The sequence below is a fragment of the Thermobia domestica genome, chromosome 5 (genome assembly GCF_964235325.1).
Source record: "Thermobia domestica chromosome 5, izTheDome1.hap1.1, whole genome shotgun sequence".
Classification (NCBI taxonomy): domain Eukaryota; kingdom Metazoa; phylum Arthropoda; class Insecta; order Zygentoma; family Lepismatidae; genus Thermobia; species Thermobia domestica.
Window position 1 is genome coordinate 295,837,528 of NC_137458.1, and position 22,534 is coordinate 295,860,061.

Sequence of the window (22,534 nt, forward strand, 5' to 3'; positions counted from 1 at the left end):
AAGGGAGGTTTCACTGTAGTAATACTGTATGAGTATATGAGTAAAAAGAACTTGATTACTATGGGTGACCCTGGAGGCGGCCATGTTGGTATCTGCCATATTGGATTGAAGTCATTTTTTTTTAAAGGAAAGTATAGTTGTGTCACATAATTTTAGGCTAGAATTTCACCTGAAAGTATGTGTGTGTGTATGAATATTATCCTTATTGAAATATGTTGTTGAAAATGATCCTAATGGTTTGGAGGGTTTTGTTTGAAAACATTGCAGGTTAAAGTACAAGATACTCCCCCAGGAAGCATTTGTGTCATTTGTCTGTCTCTGTTAAATACAGCAACGAAATATTCAAATCACTTTCCTGAAAAATTGATGGTTTTGATTTATGTCACTTTTCTGTTAAAGGAGCAATATAATACACAGAACAACAAAAAAAAAGTATTAATACATCTCAATTTTAAAACAGGCCAATTGTTCCAGCGTGATTACCACTTTCACGTATCTTCTCCGGCGCGAGTTAATATAGTTGGAACACCACGTTGAGAGCCGTAGGTCAACGCTTCATATAGCCTCACTGCTGGATGGGACATTAAATTCAAAAAGTCCTATCCGATCTTTAGCATAACTAGAACATGTTATTTCATTTCAATACCAATAGTTCAGTGTTGCGGTTAACACAGACCCGGAGTCACCGGTTTCACAGAGAATCGGTGTGAAAAATAACACTGTGGTGGTGCTGAGGAAAAAGATGATTGAAACGAAGAAACGTGGAATTCAGAATATCGCCACGGAGTTCATTCAACACATTCCTTGTGTTGTTAGTAATAATCCAGCTCGTATGGTGATCGCATAGTGATAAATGATAAGGTTTGTCATTGATCAGACAAACTTTTTATTTGCTAAGAATGATGACTTAGCAATGTTTTTTTTTTTTCGAACGCGTAAACATGTAAATTGAGAAATTTTAATATTGTTAATATTTACAAAAAAGAAGCATTCGAAAATAAAACTGTTGTAATTATTCTTGAAAATTAATAGTCTGCACTCATTTCCTTTAAATGCATTTTAGTCGTTTACTCCTGGTTGTGCATTAGTTACAGAACTTTTACAGTTCCATGCACATATACCAGCATGAAGCGTTTCTGTTGCAGCAAATAGGGCTCTTGAACGAAACTGAGTTCTTAACCCTAGGACTCCCGGTGGGGTCCAATGGACCCCAAGACTATGTTTGACAGTTCGTCAGTATTATTTTCCGGGATTCTAAGGGTTAATGTGCTCTTTGATCTGGTGAAATTTTGTTGATTTTAACCAAATTACTTCTTAAAAGAAAGAGCAGTAGGCAAATGCACTAAGACACATAATTAATATTATTTAATATTCAAATACAAACTTTAATATAAACTTTATGTACAAAATTTTGTATGTAAACAAATACCTGTTTTCTAGTGCGAGAAATTATCTACATATATAAAAATGAAAGTGACTATATTTGTAACTTAACAACTCTTGATATACCGGGGAATATATAAAAATTACCGAAAATAGCCGACATTAGTGTTGAGTTCATAGTTTTTGGAGTTGATGAGACGAACAGTGATACTTCCAATGCCGTTTAAATTCAAATTCAACCCTTTATGTCTACAATGAAACGTATTCTCCCCGTGCGAAGTACGGGCATTCTGCTAGTGTTATATAAAATTATTCTCGCCTGTTCCGAAAAAAATTACGACCATAAAAATTACTTTTAAATCAATGAGTAATCTATTAATCTCTTTCCCTTACGCAATATAATTAAGAATCGTAAACATGTATTCATTTTATAATAACTCAGATATTAGATTTCAAACAAATTGGATCATTTCCAACATATGTCAAAGACCTACTTTGGTTGTCTTTTATTTTTCTTTAAGTTATCTCCTCCACATTGACCTTTGAAGAAATAGTGCTGTGTGTTTTGATCATAATGTATTATTGACATTATAAACGTGACATTAATACGTGCAGTTGCCCCCATCTTCCAGTTTAAAATTTAGATTCAAAAATATAAATAATTTGTTTTCCATGAATTATTGATTGGTTTGAGGTTAAAAAAAAAAAAAATTGGTTTGAAGTATTTCAGAAAACAAAACTTGGTGGAAGGAACAACTTCATACTGGCCCCCAAGCTAAAATTTGAGTTCTGCACACAAATAGTTCATTTTTCGTTAAGAGTCTTCATCCCGGCGAAATCAAAATACCGCTAATTTTACAGTAATTATGTGATATCTTCAAATAGATGAAAGATAATTGAAATGTGGAGCAAGAGCGCCCTAGACAATATTATTTTGCGTGAAGTACTGTTATCACAAGTCACCTAGCGGCTTTCCGTTTTCAGCTGTTTAGAAACGCGAAAATAAATGCCGATTTTCAAAATGGCTCGAAATCGAAAGCAGATAAGTGAGTCGTGATAACGGTATCTCATGTAAAATTATATTGTCTAGGGCGCTCTTGTTCCACATTTCGATTACCTTTTATCTATTTGAAGATATCACATAATTACTGTAAAATTAGCGGTATTTTAATTTCGCCGGGATGAAGAATCTTAAGGTTCCTGTGAACTACCCTTGTCCGAGCACTTCGCCTTTTCGCCACCAGATGCTCACTTTTTCATTTAGCAATCACTGCTGGTACCTCTACTGGGAAGAACTGAAAGATCGTACCGCTCAGTTTGAATGTGTCCAGGATATTCACACTTGAAGTGGGCGGGGAGAGGAATCCAACAGTTTTTTTTTTTTTCGTGCACCTGCAGTCAGTCAGAGTCTATTTATACAAGCCGTGTTGTTCAGCCGCAGGGCAAAACCTCAACCATTGATGAGTAACATAAATCTTTTTTTTTTTTTTTTTTTTTTTGCAGGTAGGAATAGAGTTTTGTACGAAAAACGGGAATTAGGTTGCAGAGAACGTCATTCACATCGCGTTGACAAATTATCTTTCGTACGTTTATCACATGAAACTCTTTTCTTTTTTTGATTATTACCAGAATATGAGATAAAAAGAACCTAAATGGTTCTTTGTATACAGAAAACAGACAAAAGCGCGCCATAGACGCACGCACTTGCATTACCAACATGTATGAAAGGTTTCTTTCATCATGCATCTTGAAAGAATTTTTTGCCCACACACGTACCAACGTGCTGTCCAACATACTGAAAGTAGTTTGAGAAATGTGGAGGACGAGAAAACGCGTGCTTTTTCTTTCTGCAACTGCACGACCTTGGCATGCGACGGAGGAGAGACTCACGTGATTTCTTCCACTGTCGTGATTGGCGGACCTAAATATAAAACAGCCACCTTGCATGAACGAGCCCATACACGGTAAACATGCATGCAGAACGGCAAAAACATCAAACATGTTTTCAGAAGATTTTGAAAACTTTCAACATGAATGAACGAGGCCATACACGATCAACTTGCCTGTGGTTTTATCATTTTTCATACAAGTCGGGCTGTTTCTTCAGGCATGTGTTTACGTGTATGGGCCGCTAAACAATACTAATATTTTCTTACATATCAGTATTATATGATTTTTTCTTCTGAAGTGTATGATGCATGAAAAATGGACAAAATGAATTTTGACTTTTCTATTTGTCCCTATCCTTCTGAGTAGAGAGAATGATGTGGCGCAACTAAAGGGCCTGCAGGGCCCGCAAAATTGAGAGGCCCAGAACAGAAAGAGGCCCATTTCAGTTTCGAAGTTAAACTTTATAATGTTAAGATGTTAAAAATTATGTGATGTTCCAACTATATCTCATTTTTACCTATGAAGACGGTAACACCTGAGCGATTATTTAGTAAATTAAATGCCAACAAAACTTTTACTGACCAGCGAAAACATTATGACCACTCGCTACTTTTTGAACGAAATCATCGGGCTGAGATAAGAGCTACAAGGCATAACACAACCGCGCGCCAAACACGACAAGAATCTCACTCGATTAGTCTGTGTGATGCTTGTGCCTTGAATGGGGAAGGACGACGATATATCAGGGTGACTAAGTGGCTGGGAGCTTCATTTCGGAAACAACGCGACTTGCCGAGTTTTCGCGATCTGCCGTGCTTATGTATTTCAAAGATGGGAAAAGAACAGTAAAACCAGCATCGAACCAAACAACAAAAAGTGGGACGACCACACCTCATTAAAAATGTCGGATGTCGTAGACTCTCGAATTTGGTATAGCAGAATAGACGAAAACTATAGCACAATATAATAATAATAATAATAATAATAATAATAATAATAATAATAATAATAATAATAATAATAATAATAATAATAATAATAATGTGCATTTTTTTGCATATGAGCAAGTTGTGACTCACTAGATAGAACATAGAAAGTCAAAACTGTTCTCTGTAAATTTTACGTGACTCATGAATGTGGAAAGAGGGGGTCCGTTTAACATTTTTGCGGGGAGGCCCATTCGTCCTTATTTACGCTACTGAGAGAATGTAAGGTAAAATAATAACACCAATATATATATATATATATATATATATATATATATATATATATATATATATATATATATATATATAGATAGATAATCCTGGCGCAACAGTCCCTTGTGATCTGAGCCTGCAGCGGGCTTATGTTAGTAGTAAGCACAACCACACCCAACGTCGCCGGCTGTCTAGATTGAAGTCCGCTATCTTTTAGTTTCCCAACTTTTCTCTCGATATTTGGTCAACACAGAAATGTTTGAGTGCCACACCGGGAATTAATCCCTGGACGATGCACACCGTATCACTTTCGCTAATCATTTGGTAAAATTCAGGTTAGGGTGGTACTGGATTAATTTTGGAATATGCCATTTCTCATAAGGTAAAGTTCAAAAGTATTGTGACATAATTAAAAAGCTCATTATCAACCACGTATTCTTGCCTCTAATATCTCTAAAAGTTTTCGAGTTATGTGTCAAAAATGGTTGAAACACTTGAAGTTAGTTTAGTAACTTGAAGAAGATAGTGGACTTATACATACATGATTAGAATTGCTCCAATTTTTATTTTTATTCTTCTTTCTCGTAAAGAAATACAAAATCATAATTTCAAACATTTTGGTACATTTTTCATAATTTGAAGCGCGAACAGTCGGTTTCTTTCCTTACGTTTTGAACTTGGGATTTATATTCTCCTTGTCACTTATCGTGAAAGTCATATAATAACATGGGTCACAAAGCTAGAATATCTTATGCGACAGAGGTAATGACAATTTTTGTCATTTCATCTCTCAAGATCTGTTAAATTTGACATTTATTGAATAATATCGGTTTTATAATACGAATAAATTTTTCGCAATAAGGTGCGTATAGTGGTCGTAAGAAATGGCAAAAGCTACCACTGACCTTTATAGTTTGACTCATGCTTTTTCGATCATGGTATTCCTCTTAAATTTTGTAAAGGACAGTATCATTTTAATTATCTTAACCTAATTTCCTAAAGCATTTCATTCGTACGCTAAAAGAAAGATTTCTATTTTTTATGTATAAGAATTCAGGGGATGCAAATTTATTCAAAATTCCTTTACAATTAAAGCCGCCTAAACAGATATTCCTTCGAGATTTCTGTATTTTGAAAACAATTCACGATTTCAGTTCTTTGTATTTACTTGTTTCCATGTGTATTTATATCAATACTGTATGATCAGTTCCCAGAATTATTTTAGTTCCCCGGTAAATCCATTTATAACAAGCTCCAAATACTGCTACAATTGTAATGTGGTTTCAGGAGAATCTGCATATCTCATCCTTTTGTTACTCTCTATATATTCATCTACTACGTAAACAAACATCAGTGAAAGAAAGAGGCTGAGAGCTAACATGTGCTCCGTGAGGAACGTTGTCATACCTTGCACTGATATATCTAGAGAGTCTAGTGTTGCCACGAGACGAAACGAGACAAGACGAGACTTCTGGCTGTGTCGTCTCGTCTAGAAAAGATGTGTCCGTCTCGTCTCGTATCGAATGGTTCTGTCTCGTCTCGTGGCAACACCAGAAAGGCTGAGGCCCACAAAAGAACTGTTAAACCAAGTGGTTAAAATTATAAGTTTAACCTAGTTTGGTTAACAGAGCACAACACAAAACACGACTGCAATCCTCCAGCAACGACTGCTTAGTTTCGACTGAACCCGTAATTACTTCGATAGGAACATTTGTCAATACCGTCAGTATAGACGAAAGGCAAGATTTTCCCATTTATTCTGATATCCTTTTTTCAGAACCCCTGGCGCCACTTCAACAAATAAGGAGGCCTATGTAACTTTCCCATTTAAAAAATGGTTTATCTTCGAATAACAGCATAAAAGGATAAAAAAGATAAATTTTATTGTCAAATCAGAATCTTTTTCGAAACTCAGTGTCGAGAAAGGCTGACACGTTTCTGTCTTGGTTCGGAACGAGAAAGACCATGAAACAATAGTTAGTTACTGATAAAATTGCCACTTCTACGCATACTTGTACTTCTATTAAAGGATTTTTATACGTAGATATCTCCACCAGCCCCCGGAATAAAATCTTCTGAAACACTGATCTCAATGAACGCTTTACATTGTATTTGAATCTGGAGCACTATCACAAAATAATTAAACTTGAATCGATTGAAAAATGGAAGTGAAAGCTGTTTGTAAGAATCATTTTTAAAAAGTGCTTTAGGTATTCCCTGTTCTTTGTAGGGTTTGAAACGTTGAATCATTTGGATCATTTGAAATAATAAAAGATGGTATACATTTCGAAGGCAAATAATTTATTCCGAGTTAATAAATTTTTAAGCAAATTCAGAAACTGTGTTTGTATTTTTCGAGACACGAGACAAGACGTTTTACGAAACGTTTCGTATTGTATCGTGTCTCGCTTCAAAGAGTCCTGTCTCGTCTCGTTGCAACACTAAGAGAGTCTTACGCATGATCTTTCCAAGAAAATGAGCTAGAAACTTGAAAAGCACATTCAGTCAATTGTTATCATAGAATATACTATGGGCATAGCCGCTGATGTGTAGAAGGTGACACAGGCGGAATTTGTTTTTGGCGAGTTGGAGCCGTGGGGCTCTATTATTTGGATTGGAAACATTGGTTCAAAAATATTTTACATTTAGCATACATACGTATACACATATCATACGCACACACACACACATACGTACATGTGTGTTACATATACTTTAATTAATGTGTGGATCTAAGGACAAGGTCCGGTTCGCCCACCCAAAAACCGCCTCTGGGAGGTGGATTAGAAGCGCACCCCTGAAACATAGAATTATGCTAATCGTAATCTTCTGAGATAGACTACCCCTCGAGGAATAAGTAAATAAATAAAAATAGTTTATTAATGTTTATCTTCCGTATACGATTAATTGAAAAATTTTAGTGTCTCAACAATGAGAGCCATATACAGGTGATCCTGCGTTCCTGGCGGAACTTCCCTAGTTGCGGACAAAATTTCATACTATAAACTCTTTTCGGCTCTCTCCCTCACGGTAGTTTTTTTTTTTTATATATCTATTATCTACTCCCTTGGAGTAACTGTTGCTCTGTATTTTCACGGGCTTGCAACCGTCAGAATGAATATCTTGGCTGCCTTCCCAGCTACCCAATCAGCATGCAATAGATACATGCAATAACAATCAAATCCCACACAAACTACTCTACCCATCAAATATTTTAACATGGAAAGTTCTTTTACGCAACGTATTTCGTTTGTTTAAAATGGAATAGACCTAAATACATCTTTTTTTAAATGTTCTTCTGGAGATTCGATAGCGAGACCGCTCACATCAAAAAATGAGAGAATTAGTGCTCTGACAATCTGGTAGAAATACAACATGCCATATGTACATTACTGTGATTACATTGCTATTTATTCAATGATTATTTTGCTTAGAGGTTTCTTACTCTCCAGGGTACTCTTCAAGGATATACAATTACTCTTCACTTATGTCGCGAAAAAATATTCAGCTTGCAAATTTATTTCGAGAACTTCTCATTCCCTAATACATGTTTATACTCTCAATTTGTGTTTACAACCGACAAACTTACACAGAATCTCAACAGAGTTCAAATGTGAGGTGTCTGCTGTGAAACAAAGGTCAGTTATATGGGAGGGGATTTTAGAGTGCAGCTCTAGGAATACTGTGGGCTTTTAGAGTGTAATTCTAGGAACGCTGTAGGGGGCCATCCCGCTCCACCTGAGACAAAAAAAAAAAAAAAAAAGAATGAAAAGAAATCTGGCGGCACACAACTAATTCACACTGGTTACAAAGCAGGCACAACAAAGTTCTGAATGAAATATGTTTATTTTTTTGCACTATTCCATTTTCCGAACAATAACATTTACCGATGACTTGTTAGCCCCTCCACCACAGCCACCATGAAAACAAATTCAATCGGAATTTGGCCAGCTCATTTGATCACGAATAATTATCGTTTGATCCCAAGCATAATGACGTATTACACACAATTTGGCTAGGGCTTGTTAGCCCTTGATAATCGGCATGTACCATTCCATAGACATTTCAATCGTAAATAGGTAAGCAAAGTTTCGTTAGTTTCTGGTAGAAAGTATGACAGATAAAGTTGATTGTTTATTTAACAATGGTGGCCTCTAACAATGAAACTAACAACAACAATTGAAATCGACAAGTACCATTTCATAGATAACTCAGTGGTAATCCGATGGGTGTGCCAAGTTTGGTCAGTTTCTGGTACAAAATATAGCAAAGTTGATTCTTTGTTTAACGATGGTGGCCTTCAACAATGAAACTAACAACAATATGTGGAATCCACACGTACCATTGCCTAGATATTTCAATCTTAAATGGGTGTGCCAAGTTTGGCCAGTTTGTGGTAGAAAGTATGGCAGATAAAGTTGATTGTTCATTTAACAATGGTGGCCTCTAACAATGAAAGTAACAACAATAAGTGAAATCAACACGCACCATTCCATAGATATCTCAATCGTAAATGAGTGTGCCAAGTTTGGTTAGTTTGTGGTAGAAAATATTACAGATAAAGTTGACTGTATATTTAATAATGGAGAAATCCAACCATTGTTTATATAACAATGGTGGCTTTCAATAATGAAACTAACAACAATATGTGAAATCGACACATAGCATTTCCTAGATATTTCAACTTTAAATGAGTCTGCAAATTTTGTTTAGGTTGTTGTAGAAAGTGTGGCAGAAAAACTTGATTGTTTCTTTAACAATGGTGGCCTCTAACAATGAAACTAACAACAATATGTGGAATCCACACGTACCATTCCCTAGATATTTCAATCTTAAATGGGTGTTCAAAGTTTGGTCAGTTTCTGGTAGAAAGTACGGCAGATAAAGTTGATTGTTTACTTAACAATGGTGGCCTCTAACAATGAAACTAATAACAATATCTGAAATCGACACGTACCATTCCCTAGATTTTGTAACGTCCATTAACCAGATTATATCCGTTTTTGCTTAATTTTTGAACTGTTTATTTTACATTTGATTGTTTTAATTTTATTAGTTGTATATGTTAACATTGGTGACGGTGGCGCCATCTACCGTTTTAGACACAAACTGTTTGGACGTTCTGAATAACCTTAATTCTTGATATTTTTGAGGTAAACGTATTGGGCTTTATGTAGAGTCGTTTTGACATATGATTAGCGTTGTACTAAGGGTTTGACTAACGCATGGTTATCATATGTGTATTCAGAATCTTTGAGTAGCACTTAGTAGTTGACTAAGTTAATCACATGTGACTAATTAATTAGAACAGAGTACCTTGGTTTAACCACGGTTTAGCCACAATAAACTAACATTATGAGAATGTAAAGGCAATTTTCTTTCTTTTCTTTTATCTCATCGAGTGAATTAATTATCTATGAAGCAGCTATTAAGCCGAGTCCTCTACAATGGGAGAACTGTTTCTTAAAGTAAACAGTCAGAGATAAGTAGAAAATTTCCAGGTTTCTGAGGGATACATACTATTGATCGAAAAGTTATCTTCCCTTATAATTACAACATAATCCTTCTATTGTCACTAATTTTAATTGACTTCTATTTACTCCTGCCATAAATACACCCTTCAGAAATGAACAAGTTAATTACAATCCGATTTCGTAACTATTTATAGTTGTTGTGATGTCAAAAAATCTTATTTCATATATTTTAAGTTTTACAGACTACGCATGGGCACGTCTAGATTTCCGTAGTTGCCACATTTATTTTTCTCACTGGAGCTAGTGGGGTTATATTAGTTAATTATACACAAATCAACTTATTATCTGAACTGCATGCAGACTCTGAATTACCAAAAAGTACATTCTCCTTACTACAGAGTTAATGCGACACTAGCTAATCGCGTGACCAACGCTTGATTAACTAATTCTCTTGTGAGAAAAGTAACGAGACTGGCAACACTGCGGGCGATCTGGCAACGTTGTGTCTACCGGCCTGTGCTAGACCGGTTTGTTTATCCCTTCCACTTCCTCAGTCCGATTTACAACTCCGAACAGCTAACTAATTATTTTTGACAGCGCCATCAGTGAAGTTGTGCTTTTGTTGTGTGTTACAGGAATGGAGCATCGCAATTTAGAGCAACGTTGTCCAATAAAATTTTGTGTTAAACTTGGTGAATCCGCAAGTGTGACTTTTTGAAAAGTTGAAACAGGCCTATGGGGAACATTGCTTATCAAGAGCAGAAGTTTTCCGCTAGCACAAATCATTTTTGGAAGACCCAGAACACGTTGAAGATGAACCTCACTCAGGGAGACCTTCAACTTCAAAAACTGACGAAAACGTTGAACGTGTGAGGGCTCTTGTGAGATCAGACCGCCGTCAATTAACAATAAGGGTGATAAGTGAACAGTTACATTTAAACACTTTCACCGTACATCAAATTTTGACAGACGATTTGAACATGCGAAAGATTTGTGCCAAAATGGTACCGAAAAACCTCACAACTGAACAGAAGGACAATCGAAAAAACGAGTGCGTTGATCTTCTTGAGAGGATTGCCAATGATCAAGAATTCTTCAATTGTGTGATCACAGGTGATGAATCCTGGGTATTTGAGTACGATCCTGCAACAAGGCAGCAAAGTCAAAAGTGGCACACTCCGTCATCTCCTCGGCCGAAGAAATGTCGACTGAGTAAATCATAGATCAAGACGATGCTGATTTGTTTTGTTACATATATATATATAGTAAGGGTATCATCCACAAAGAATTTGTTCCACCAGGACAAACTGTCAATAAGTGTTTTATAAAAGTGTCTTGAAAGGCTCAGAAAAAGAGTGATTCGTGTGAGACCAGACATTTCAGACAAGTGAATGCTGCATCATGACAATGCCCGTGCCACACAGCCATTTTCATCAGTGAATTTTTGACGTCAAAACGCATTACTGTTGTTCCTCAACCCCCCTATTCACCTGATTTGAGTCCTTGTGACTTTTTCCTTTTCCCGAAATTGAAACATGTCCGGAAAGGACGTCATTTTGGAACTCTGGAGAACATTCAAAAGACTGTGGCCGACCAGTTAAAAGCCATACCAGTTGAAGACTTCCAGCGCTGCTACTATCAAGATTGGGAACAACGACTCCGCCGGTGTAGAGCTGCCCAAGGGAACTACTCTGAAGGGGATAACATTGTTGTTTGAAAAACATAAAAAAAATAGTTAGTACAAAATCAGTCTCACTACTTTTCTAACACACCTCGTATATAACAAATTTGGGTATAACTGAACATTAGGAATTTAAAATTCGGGGCAAAAATACGAGGCTATATGAGACATGGACCTACATCTTAGCATGGAATCTAATTACATGAGCTCCCGCCAGGAATCGAACCCGGGTCCCCCACGCCAAAGGCGCGTATGAAGTAAGGTAAACAATAAAGCCGAATTTAGGGGGGAAATAAAACAAATAGTTCAAATCACTATTTAGTTATATTTCAGATTCAGCGCTAATTCTATTTTACACAGACATTGTACCAATAATTACAAAGAGATCAACAAAATGATCTATAGCGAAAAAAAAAAAAAAATACACAACCAAAGGTTGTAAAACAATACTGCAAGAATCGCCTTTTAAAAGCGTCGATAACAAAATACACAAATGCTAAAGCAGGTGTTTCTGAATTAGAGGAAATGATGTCATTTCAGCAGAATCTTAGCCCTACTTATTACACATAAAAGAGAGAATAACTCATTATTCTGAGTTAATTGCAGAGGAAATTAGACATATTTAAATAACAAGTGGCAGTATCAATGATACACCACGCGAAGAGGTTTGGTTTGTATGGCGTGATATTTTCTCAACGAATATTGAAACTGGAAATGATAATAGATTTCTACTACTTCCGATTTTAGTACAGAGATTAGAATGTAGGTGAAATATATTCTTAGGACGCTTAATTGATTGAAGACAACTACTTCTCGCTATCTATTACAGTTTTTACACTACAGAGATCAATGTTAAAACTGGAGATCAATATTGAAACTGAAAGTTGTGACTGATTTTTATCACTTCCGGTTCTAGTAAGGAGTTGAAGATGAATTGATTGATTGGTTGGGATTTAATGGGGAGGTCAACATCCAGGTTATTTGTCCCCGTCACCAGAGTTGGCATGGGTCAATGAAAATTTGACCCACGACCCACTGACCCACCACCCACCGTGACCCACGACCCACTGACCCACCACCCACCGCGATCCACTCTGACCCACGACCCACCATTACCCACCACCCACTCTGACCCACGACCCACCATGACCCACCACCCACCGTGACCGAAGGCACGCTCTCTGTTTTCTATAGACGAAAAGCTATAGTTACATTATCTAATACAGAAATAAGCTCTGATTCTCTAATAGCTGCTGATGGTGATAGTCAACGTTCACCGAAGCATGATCCCAACCCCAAACTGAGATATTGATGTCACTGGAACGCCTGAAAACTCATTGTGGGTGAATTGCCCACTTGTCAGGATGAAGGGCGATGGTGATGTGAAATGCGGGGCTGTCAGAGGTACTACTTATGATAATTGGATTTATAATATTCTATATTGCCATAAACCCTCTTCAAGAACATAACTGTTAATCTTAGGTTTGAAAATGTTACATAAGGAGTTTTATTGCTATCATTAGGTTGCATTAGGAATTATCGGGTTTATTTTAACGCTTAACTTTTACATATCTCCTGATTTACGAATATTTAAATCGCGATTATCCCCTTAAGGTCAATTAGTGATATTTTAAATCATTTCGAACCAACTTTATATATAGTTAGTCTTGTTATATGGGAATAATTGGGACCAGATGTAGTCTACTACAGGCTAAGTCCAAAAGAATCTTGGCCGACCTCCTGATAAACCACGTCTTTCAGCAAGCCGATACCCACATGAGGAAATCTTCGGTTCAGTGTGAAAGCTTCCATAAGAACCAGCACTCTAATCAATGAAATGTGTTTTTCTAATTTTTATTTAATGTGGAAGTACCTAACTTTATTGCTAAAAAAGAAAAGACATTTATTTCAAACAAGTCGCCATTACAGTTTTCGTATTTGAACACAACACTCATGAAAAGTCATGTTAAAGCGCGACTTGCCCCTGAAGAAGAATATTTATTTGTTTTTAGTTTCTCGTGTTCCCCAAAGTACATGCGGAGTTAGTGCAAGTGCCTTCCGCTCGCATTACATAGGTACAAACGGCTACGATCTTGGTACTAGCACTTGTTTCGGTTTCCAGATCTCAAATATTTATCTTTCAGCCTGATTCTATATTTGAATCCGAAATTTCAAATCTAGATAAGGGGAACCAAAATTCATAGTTTATTCTCGGTGCTCATATTGTGATTTACTAAATAATTATTAAATCTAATTGTAAGGTATACATTTGATATTTTGAGCAGACTGAGCAAGACAAATATACGTAAAAACTAGTCAATACTTGTCTTAACTGTTTATGTTTTCTTAACTGTCAATGACATAGGTGTATTGAGGAATTTTAAAAATTCGAGTTTTGTATTCCGGTTTCAAATATAAATATGTGTGTATTTCATCTCGGTCCTGCAACCGGGTTGACCTAGATTCGACATTCGAACTCTCATCCGGATCAAATCAGATTATTTTTTAGTAAGGCAAGCATTTGATCTTTAGTGTAGAATGAAGGAGACAAATAGACTTGTCAATATTCGTCTTAATTTTCTGTTTTCTTCTTCACTGTCAGGACTTCGTGAAATTACTTTCGGCGAATTTTTTATATTCAAGTTTATCACAATTGGGGTGGGATGTGGGTTTCGATAAGAATCAAGATCTGAGATCCGGATTTCGGATCCAGATCCGAATTTCGAACCCAGATCCGAGATCCGAATCCAGATCCGAGATCCGGATCCAGATCCGAGATCCGGACCCAGATCCGAGATCCGGATCTGAGATCCGGATCCAGATCCGAAATCCGGATCTTCGGATCCGGCCATCCCTACTCTGAACACGATCCACGGCCTCTTCTGTACTGACTAAAGAGTTTACAATTGAAATAAAACAAGACTGTAAAATTGTCACTAATCAGAGTGAATTTCTAGTCAATCGCTCAAGCACCACTCTGTTACAATAACGGTGGATCTGACCTTTATGATATAGAATGGTAAAGTGTTTGTCAGTAAGGAAATTGAAACAGTTCGAGTTTGGGGAAATTAGTGTGTGCCTAAAATATACTTGTATTAAGAGAGTATTCTTGCAAGTGTTAATTTCTGATCGCATTCCAAAAGAAACTTCTATTCGCAGGAAAATACCCCTGTACAATATGGAAAAGGTTATGGTTTCTCAGTTCACAGTATTTTTCTAACAAAAAACTTGAAAAATCAGTTTTTCATAGTTTATAAAGGTGCTCGGGTACCCTATGTGAGAGCATCTCCATAAAGTATGCTCATAATTGTAGTTTGTGTAATCACTAAAACACTACGTTAAATTTAAGTTACAAATATGCATAATTGCAATTATTATGAATATTTATTCAAAGTAGTTTACCTAAAGCAAAGAAGAGACTTACTAAAAAATAGGTACAAAGTTGAATAACACAAATAAGCCATTACTAATACAAGTATACATTTTCTATAACTAGTAATTTTCCACCTTAAAACAAACCTGAAATCGGGTTTATTTCCTGTTGGTAATTTTTTCGTGGTAAATCATCCGCAGCGGAATGATGTCCATCCTTCAGCCAAGAAATAACTAGCAAAGTTAATAATCAACCATTAACATTGATGAACAACAAGTTAGACAATGTTTGAGCACTTAGTCTATTTCTAATATCAGTCATCCGTAAATTCATAAGGGGAAATCCCCGTTCGCACTCTGTCGTGGAAAATGATAATACTTCTACCCGATTTCTGCAACTCCTCGTCAACAATCTACTTGTTAGACTTAAGTCTGATAACGATTTTTCTTAGTCAGTTTTGAAATACTCAGCAAGAAGTATAATCTCTCTATCACCATACAACATCTTTTCCATATCGACCATGTCAGTTGGCAATGTCGACTCATGGAGAACAGAAACTTCATCTACCACGCCTTCGATAGGGAATCTTGTGAATAAATTATCAATTAAAGCCTGATAAACTGATGATTTCTTATTTGTTTATAAATTTAATTTTTGTAATTACACATGAAGGTTTGATGCCATTACCAAGTTCCACCCACTGACCCACTCCATCTCTGCCCGTCACAATCAACACGACTAGCGTCGATGATGAAGATGAAATGCATTCTTGGTACGGTTAATCAAATGCAGGAGACACATACCCCCCTCTCTTTTACCGTCTTTGCTCTATAACAGTGGTCGCCAAACTTACGAAGCTTCTAAGCTACCGTGCTGTTTTTAAATCCTACTGTGAGCTACCAACCAAAAGAACTACCATTTTTTAAAAATCTACATTCGTTTATTGCCTATAAACATACATTCGTAGTAACTATGCAATCACACTAGCCAAGTTAGAAGTGTCTAATATACTCACCAAAAATAACGTGCACAATCCCACGCGTATACAATCAACTGTGAGATGAGGCTGATAATAGCAGCAGTTGTTATCGTCAGCGCCCCCTGTCATTAGCGTCAGCTCAGTGGAGGAATCAAGGTTAGCGAACCGGAGCGTTAGCGCGATCTACCGAAAATGTGCCCGCGAGCTTCTAGTAGCTCGCGATCGACGGTTTGGTGATCACTGTTCTATAATGATCAACGTTAAAACCGGAAATGGTTGATTTTTACCACTTCCGGTGGACCACACCCTGGTCAAAGACCTAACAAGTACGTAGTTCTTCAGATTTTTTTTTTTTTATTTTTGGATTTCCCAGATACATTTTTTGTTTCCCGTGCAGACATACAGAATAAATATATAAAGGAGTTTTCGTAAACCAAGGGGTGCACGGTGGCTTACTTGTAGAGCGCTCACCTTTTGTACGTGGAGATCTCTGATTCGATTCCCGGCCAAGTAAGCTTGTAGCGGACAACATCGTGTCCGTGGGTTTTCTCGGGGTATTCCTGTTTCATCCCAGTTTCTTATTACACCAGTTCTTCCGTCATCATTCACGTGCCCATCCCTAGTTCATACAGGACTTTATAAAAGTCAGTCTCATTTCGGCATTCATGATGCCCCATTCTTCATATTGTTGAAATATATTCTTACTAAGGCCCCAAACAGGGCTTTTATAATACTGTTAGTTTCATTCCAATAATCAGACCCCAAGACTACATTCAATGATGGAGGGCCACCGAACTCTGGGAACGGAACAATCTACAATGAGTAACTATGCTCCAATACAAAAGAAATGTTTTATCTTACTTTCCATGCTATTGAATATTCATTATTATTAGAGCAACCCTATGCTTTATTTTTTTGTTTAGTTATGCTTTATTTTTTTCCAAATTATGCATTATTATGCTTTATTGTTAATTTCAATCATTGTTTTACATTAATCATGTGTAATGAATAATCTACTAATATACTGTAAATAAAATAAAGAGTTTGTTTGTGTGCTTGTTTGTCTGTCTGTGTGCGGTATGGGGACCAGACGAGTGGACCGAGAGTTACCAAATGTTGGTCAGAGATATTTTGGAACAGGCCCCAGATCAAAATGAAGCCCTTTTCTCAAATTTCGAAGCAGGGGGATCTCAGGGGGCGTTTACAAGAACCGGCTTGGGAACCAGACAAATTGACCGAGAGTTACAAAATTTTAGTCACGAATACCTTGGTCCAGGCTCCAGACCAGAGTTAAACGTTTTTGTCAAAATTCGAACCAGGGGGGCATTTACCGGGACATGTAAAAGTAGTAGAAAATGACCGATATTAGTGTTGAATTCATAGTTTTCAATGGTGAAACTCCGATCGCATTAACTTCCAAATTCATGCTATTCGGCTCCGGGCCGGGGGTCACCGGGGGAGGGGTGAGATACCGAGACATATAAAAGTAATCCAAAATTACCAATATTAGTGTCAAATCCATTGTTTTCGCGGTCGCTGAAATCAATGGCGACACTTCCATTAGCGATGACTTGCAAGTATGCGGGCCAGGAGTCAGCGGGAGGTGGATACCGAGACATGTAAAAAATAGCCCAAAATGATCGATATTAGTATCAAATCCATAGTTTGCGCGGTTGCTGAGATCAATGGTGATACTCCCACAGGCGTTAACTTCCAAATACAGGCCCCGTGCGAAGCATGGGTATATTCAACTAGTATTTACTATACATTAAATATTCAAAAGATCTTGATCTATTTATTAATACTTTATGCAACCAGTTTCTTTCATACTTAATGAACTTCCTACTCAATGTACTGTAAATAGATATGCTTTACTCGAGTCAGTTTTTTCTATCACTTTTGTGCGCCTTAGAGGTGCATATATACAGAAAGGGAAAGTAAAAAAATACCCCCCCCCCAAAATAAAATACCGAAAGTGCTCAACCATGTGCTATGTGTTAATTGCTGTTATGCTTTTTATGCTTTAGGGTTGCCCTAATTATTATATATTTAGAGAGGGCCCCGGCAGGGATTCCTGCCCTCCTGCCCTGCCCAGTCCGAGCCTGCTGATAAAAAAAAAAAAAGAAAATGGAATTTGTGTTTCCACCTGTAACATGATCTGACATCGAACCTATGATCATTCTCTAAAAGTATCGTGCCTTCATGCAAAGTTAAAAAAGAAATAAACAATATTGCCGTAGCAAGTAATGAAGATATTTTATTAAAACGAAAAGTAATAAATCGATGAGCAGAACGTGTTCGAAAAAGATATCGTGTATTGTCTGATAAAAGCAAATTTGTTCAGCTAGCAACTTTCACATTTTGCATTTTGAAATGCATAAACTCTGCTAGGTGGCAGCACGATTGCAAGTGGTTCAAGGTCATTCATCATCTGGACAAAAAGCGGAAGGCAAGGTAAGTGTGAACAGCTGTTTTGTTATCTTTTTCTTCCTGCAACATGTGACATTTGTTTGTAAACAATAAATGAATCGTTCATCACTACTGAAGAGCTACGTTAATTATAGTGCGATGTCCGTATGCAAGAAGTATAACTGACTGTATTTAGTGTAAAGAATACGCGTGGCCTCGATACGGTATTCTTTCACAGACGATGCATTCCAGCTGGAGTGGAGTATAACGGTAGCGGAGTCATCAACATCGTTCAGCCAGTACCTACCACAACATGTCTCTTAACACGTCACTGCTTATCGCAAATCTCATAAACTATTGTGGATATTGTTCAGTTTCCAAACAACAAGTAGATATGCAGTTTTGATCTTAACTTTTGTAATTAACATTTAATCGGGCTTGATATGGTTGCTGCAATCTTTAGTGTTACCATGTTAATTATGTGTTTCAAACTAAAATTCCACTTCCTGTTGCTTGAACACACGAATAATCTGATCGGTCAAAGAACTAGATAGTTGGTCTTGATGTGTGCAGGGCCGGCCCGGGGCAATTTGTCGTCTCGTGCAATGAATCATTTACCGCCCCCTTTCTCCAGAAAGAACAAATCTTCAAAGCCATGATTTTACGTATGCTACCCCGTCATGAATAACGAAGGGGAGAGAAAGTGCACTTGCACTCAGAAAGGCCTAAACACTACAAATACAATCTCATTGTGTCTGTTTTGGTTTCTTTAAATAATAATCTATTATATTAGTGAATGATAAAGCAAACACACCTGCAGATTAAAGATGGTAATTCTTTTTATAGAATTCAATATCAAGCAACAATCTCAACATATCAGTTTGCAATTCCAGTATCACTAGTTATTTTATCTTTATTCCTTAATTTTCCTTCTACATCTGTTTAAAAAAAATTAAAAAAACACCTTTAATGATAAGGAATTCGTTTGTGACAAAGACAAGACTAGTTTTCATATCAAAAGTGTGATAACTAACTAAATGGAACAAGTGTTCGCTACTGTCCGATGCTTGAGTTCATGTATTTGACAACAATCAAGTAATTCATGTTGGGATTTGTTTGACCATTTGGTTTAGCACTGTCCGTCATCTTAAACTAATGCGATCTAAACATGATTTATGAATGTGGTATTCAAATAGGTCAGCTTAGTAAATTTAACTACCATCATCATGAAGTCTGTCCCCAACAAAAAATATTTATTTTAAAAATATAGTTATGACAGATTTTGCCACCCGTCGAAATTTATCGCCCCGTGCAAATGCACGTGCTCCATATATGGTAGACCCAGCCCTGGATGTGTTGTCCTGCTCAACACTAAGCAGATTGGCTTACATCGGGGGGCGGGGGAGGAAGATAAACACTCGTGATGCTACATGGCCCTAATTGTGGTATGCGCCTTTGAAGCGGGAGACCCAGGTTTGATTCCCGGTGGGAATTCATGTGGTTCAGATCCTACGTTTAGGTGCAGGCTCGTGTTACTTATAGCTGAACGGAACGCTAAGCCCCAACTCAACCAATCACTTCGAAACAAGTGAGGGATCGAGAAACCTCAAAGAAAAGAGATTATACACTATATTGCATCGAAATTGAGTATGCTTTTATGAAAGTTATTGTCTTATATCGTACTACACATATGGAAAAAAATTTCCAAATTCGGATGACTTTATCCAATTTTATTACTTATTTTTAACTAATTTCAACTCCAAGCAATGGGGCTGATCAAGAACATCTTAAGAAAATATGCACTATATTACATCAAAATGAAATACATTTAGCCTATATATATTTAATTACAGTTAAACTAAAAACTCATTTTGCTATCACGTTGTTTATGTGTAAACTTGAAACATAGGACTAATTTTATCCTCATTGTATCGTACTGTTGTTGACGGAATTCAGTTCTACTTTCTTAAGGCTCGAAGAAAGCAAACATCAAACTTTGTGAAAAATTGGACAGAAACACTATAAACGCCGTTTGAGTAAAATTTAAGGAGCTCGTTTCAATTTTACTATTATTATTATTATTATTATTATTATTATTATTATTATTATTATTATTATTATTATTATTATTACTAAAGATTTGTAAAGCGTTCACCTCTGGCGTATGGGGTCCATGGTTCGATCCCAGCTCGCGCCAAGTGAGCTTTGTGGTGGACAAACACCGTGTGCATGGATTTTCTCAGGGTTTCTCCCGTTTCCTCCCACTTTCACCATTTTCTTCATTTCTTATCATCACCGTTTCCTTAATCCTAGCCGACATAACCGTGGAACGTAGAACTTAACGAGTTCATTTCATTTTTAAAAATTTGAAAATCGGAAGTGATAGGAAATCAGAGCAGTATCCATAACTGATTGTCACTTCAAATGTAGTATCATAAATTACAATTACACGCACGTACGCAGATTCGATGAAGTATTGAATGCTCTTTCAGCTCTTTCGGCCCTTGCTCAGCTTTTATGAATTTTCTTTTAGGCAAACAATTTAAACGCTTAAAATTTACGTTCTCTTCATCCCTACATTTTTGTATCATTTATAATACGCAGTGTGTGAAGGTCACACTAAACATTTATCGCATTGAATAGAAATTTTGGATTCCATTCAAGAAAAATTGAATGAAATATAACAACAGCGATGCAATGAAACACTATGACAATGTTTTCTTTACACTTCTTTGGGGAATTGGCATATGCCCTTAGTCCAAAACAAAGTTTAAGGTCATAAATAGAGACCGGATGTTTGGGAAAATGCCTTTTTGATGTTAAGAAGTATAATGGAAATGAAGCTGCTGCTGAAGTTTATTTCGTGGCTCTTTGCTTCAATTCCTGTAAATTGTATTCTGCCTATTTCGTTCTACAGGGTGTCTGAGAAGTCACCGCATCTCTAGGTTTGATTATCACAGTTCACAGGGAGCAATACCAGTTTAATTTCATTTGTGGTATTGATAACACTGCTTTTATGGTCACGTGGAGCACTCCGGTTATGATCTCACGGCTGATGTCAATAATTGCAGTTACACAGTTGAGAAACGGTTAGTGGCATGTGCGTGTGTGTGTGTGTGCACGAACGGCTGTGAAATCACCGCCAACTAGGTTATTCTTTGATCAGTTCATTGGTTCATAACTTCTGTTCAACTATTAACTGTCAACAAACTGTCAACAAACTCACGGTACAGTTTACTGTTTTGTGTATTTTTGGTTTAAACTTTTCTGCAAGTTTCATTCATGAACAGGCACGCATCCAGAAGTTTTTCTGCGGGGTCCAAGTTTTGGGTGGATCCAATATACAAGTCACTAAAACTAGGCATGACAACCTTTATGGGCTTGAACCACTCCAACGCCATCTGTTAGCGACCGGCTAAACTACATACATCATAGCGACGAACACGTGCTCAACGTACTGCGTTGTCCTGTCTCCAACATGCGTCATCAAAAGCTTTCTATACTTGATGGCCTTCACGTCTTTTATTCATGTGACTCCCCAGTTACGCTGAGTGACGTCAAAAACTAGAAGTCACTAGGTTTATGTAATATTGAGGGGGCATTATTCTGCACCCGAAAAGACGATAATTAATTGTAAAATACTTCTACCTATATTTTCAGTAAAAAATAACCCAATGCCGTAAACGTCGGTGGACCACCGATGGGCTACTAGCGACATATCGCCAAGAATTGGTGGCCCCGCAGTGACGATCCGCGGTGGCCCCACTTCCGTTTTGAAAATTATATCACCAGTGGCAGAGACTCGACAAAACGCCAATGAACCAGAAAATTACTCTCGCAAAATATGTTAAATCGCCCTTATGTGGAGATTTGTTTATATTAAGGTGAGTAAAAAAAAAAAACACTAAAAAAAGTATCAAAAAGTACCCCGGGGTGGGCGTGAGCCATCACCCTTATGATTACTGCGTGTTCTTCCGATTTCGCTACGGAGGCGACGAAGAAAACTCCGCAAGGAGAGTTATAAATATTTGATGTCTTTTTAATTTGTTTTATCAGAGTGCTCCTTTATCTGTGTATATTCGACGATAACCACTTGGAATCAGATAAAATGCGTTCGTCATGTAATTTTATAATAAAATGACGCGC

General features: G+C 37.0%; 1 protein-coding gene across 2 annotated transcripts in view; it reads left to right on the top strand.

Annotated features, from left to right (window-relative positions):
- The window catches only part of LOC145686721 (vesicular glutamate transporter 2-like), a 98,476-nt gene that overhangs the window by 11,680 nt on the left and 64,262 nt on the right, over positions 1-22,534 (top strand). Inside the window, exon 1 of one of the 2 annotated variants that reach the window (XM_081760326.1) lies at positions 18,382-18,433. The exons of the other annotated variant lie outside the window; for it this stretch is intronic. The gene's annotated coding sequence lies outside the window, so the exon portion shown is untranslated. Of the gene's footprint in view, positions 1-18,381; positions 18,434-22,534 lie in introns of those variants that run through there. 2 annotated transcript variants of the gene reach the window in all.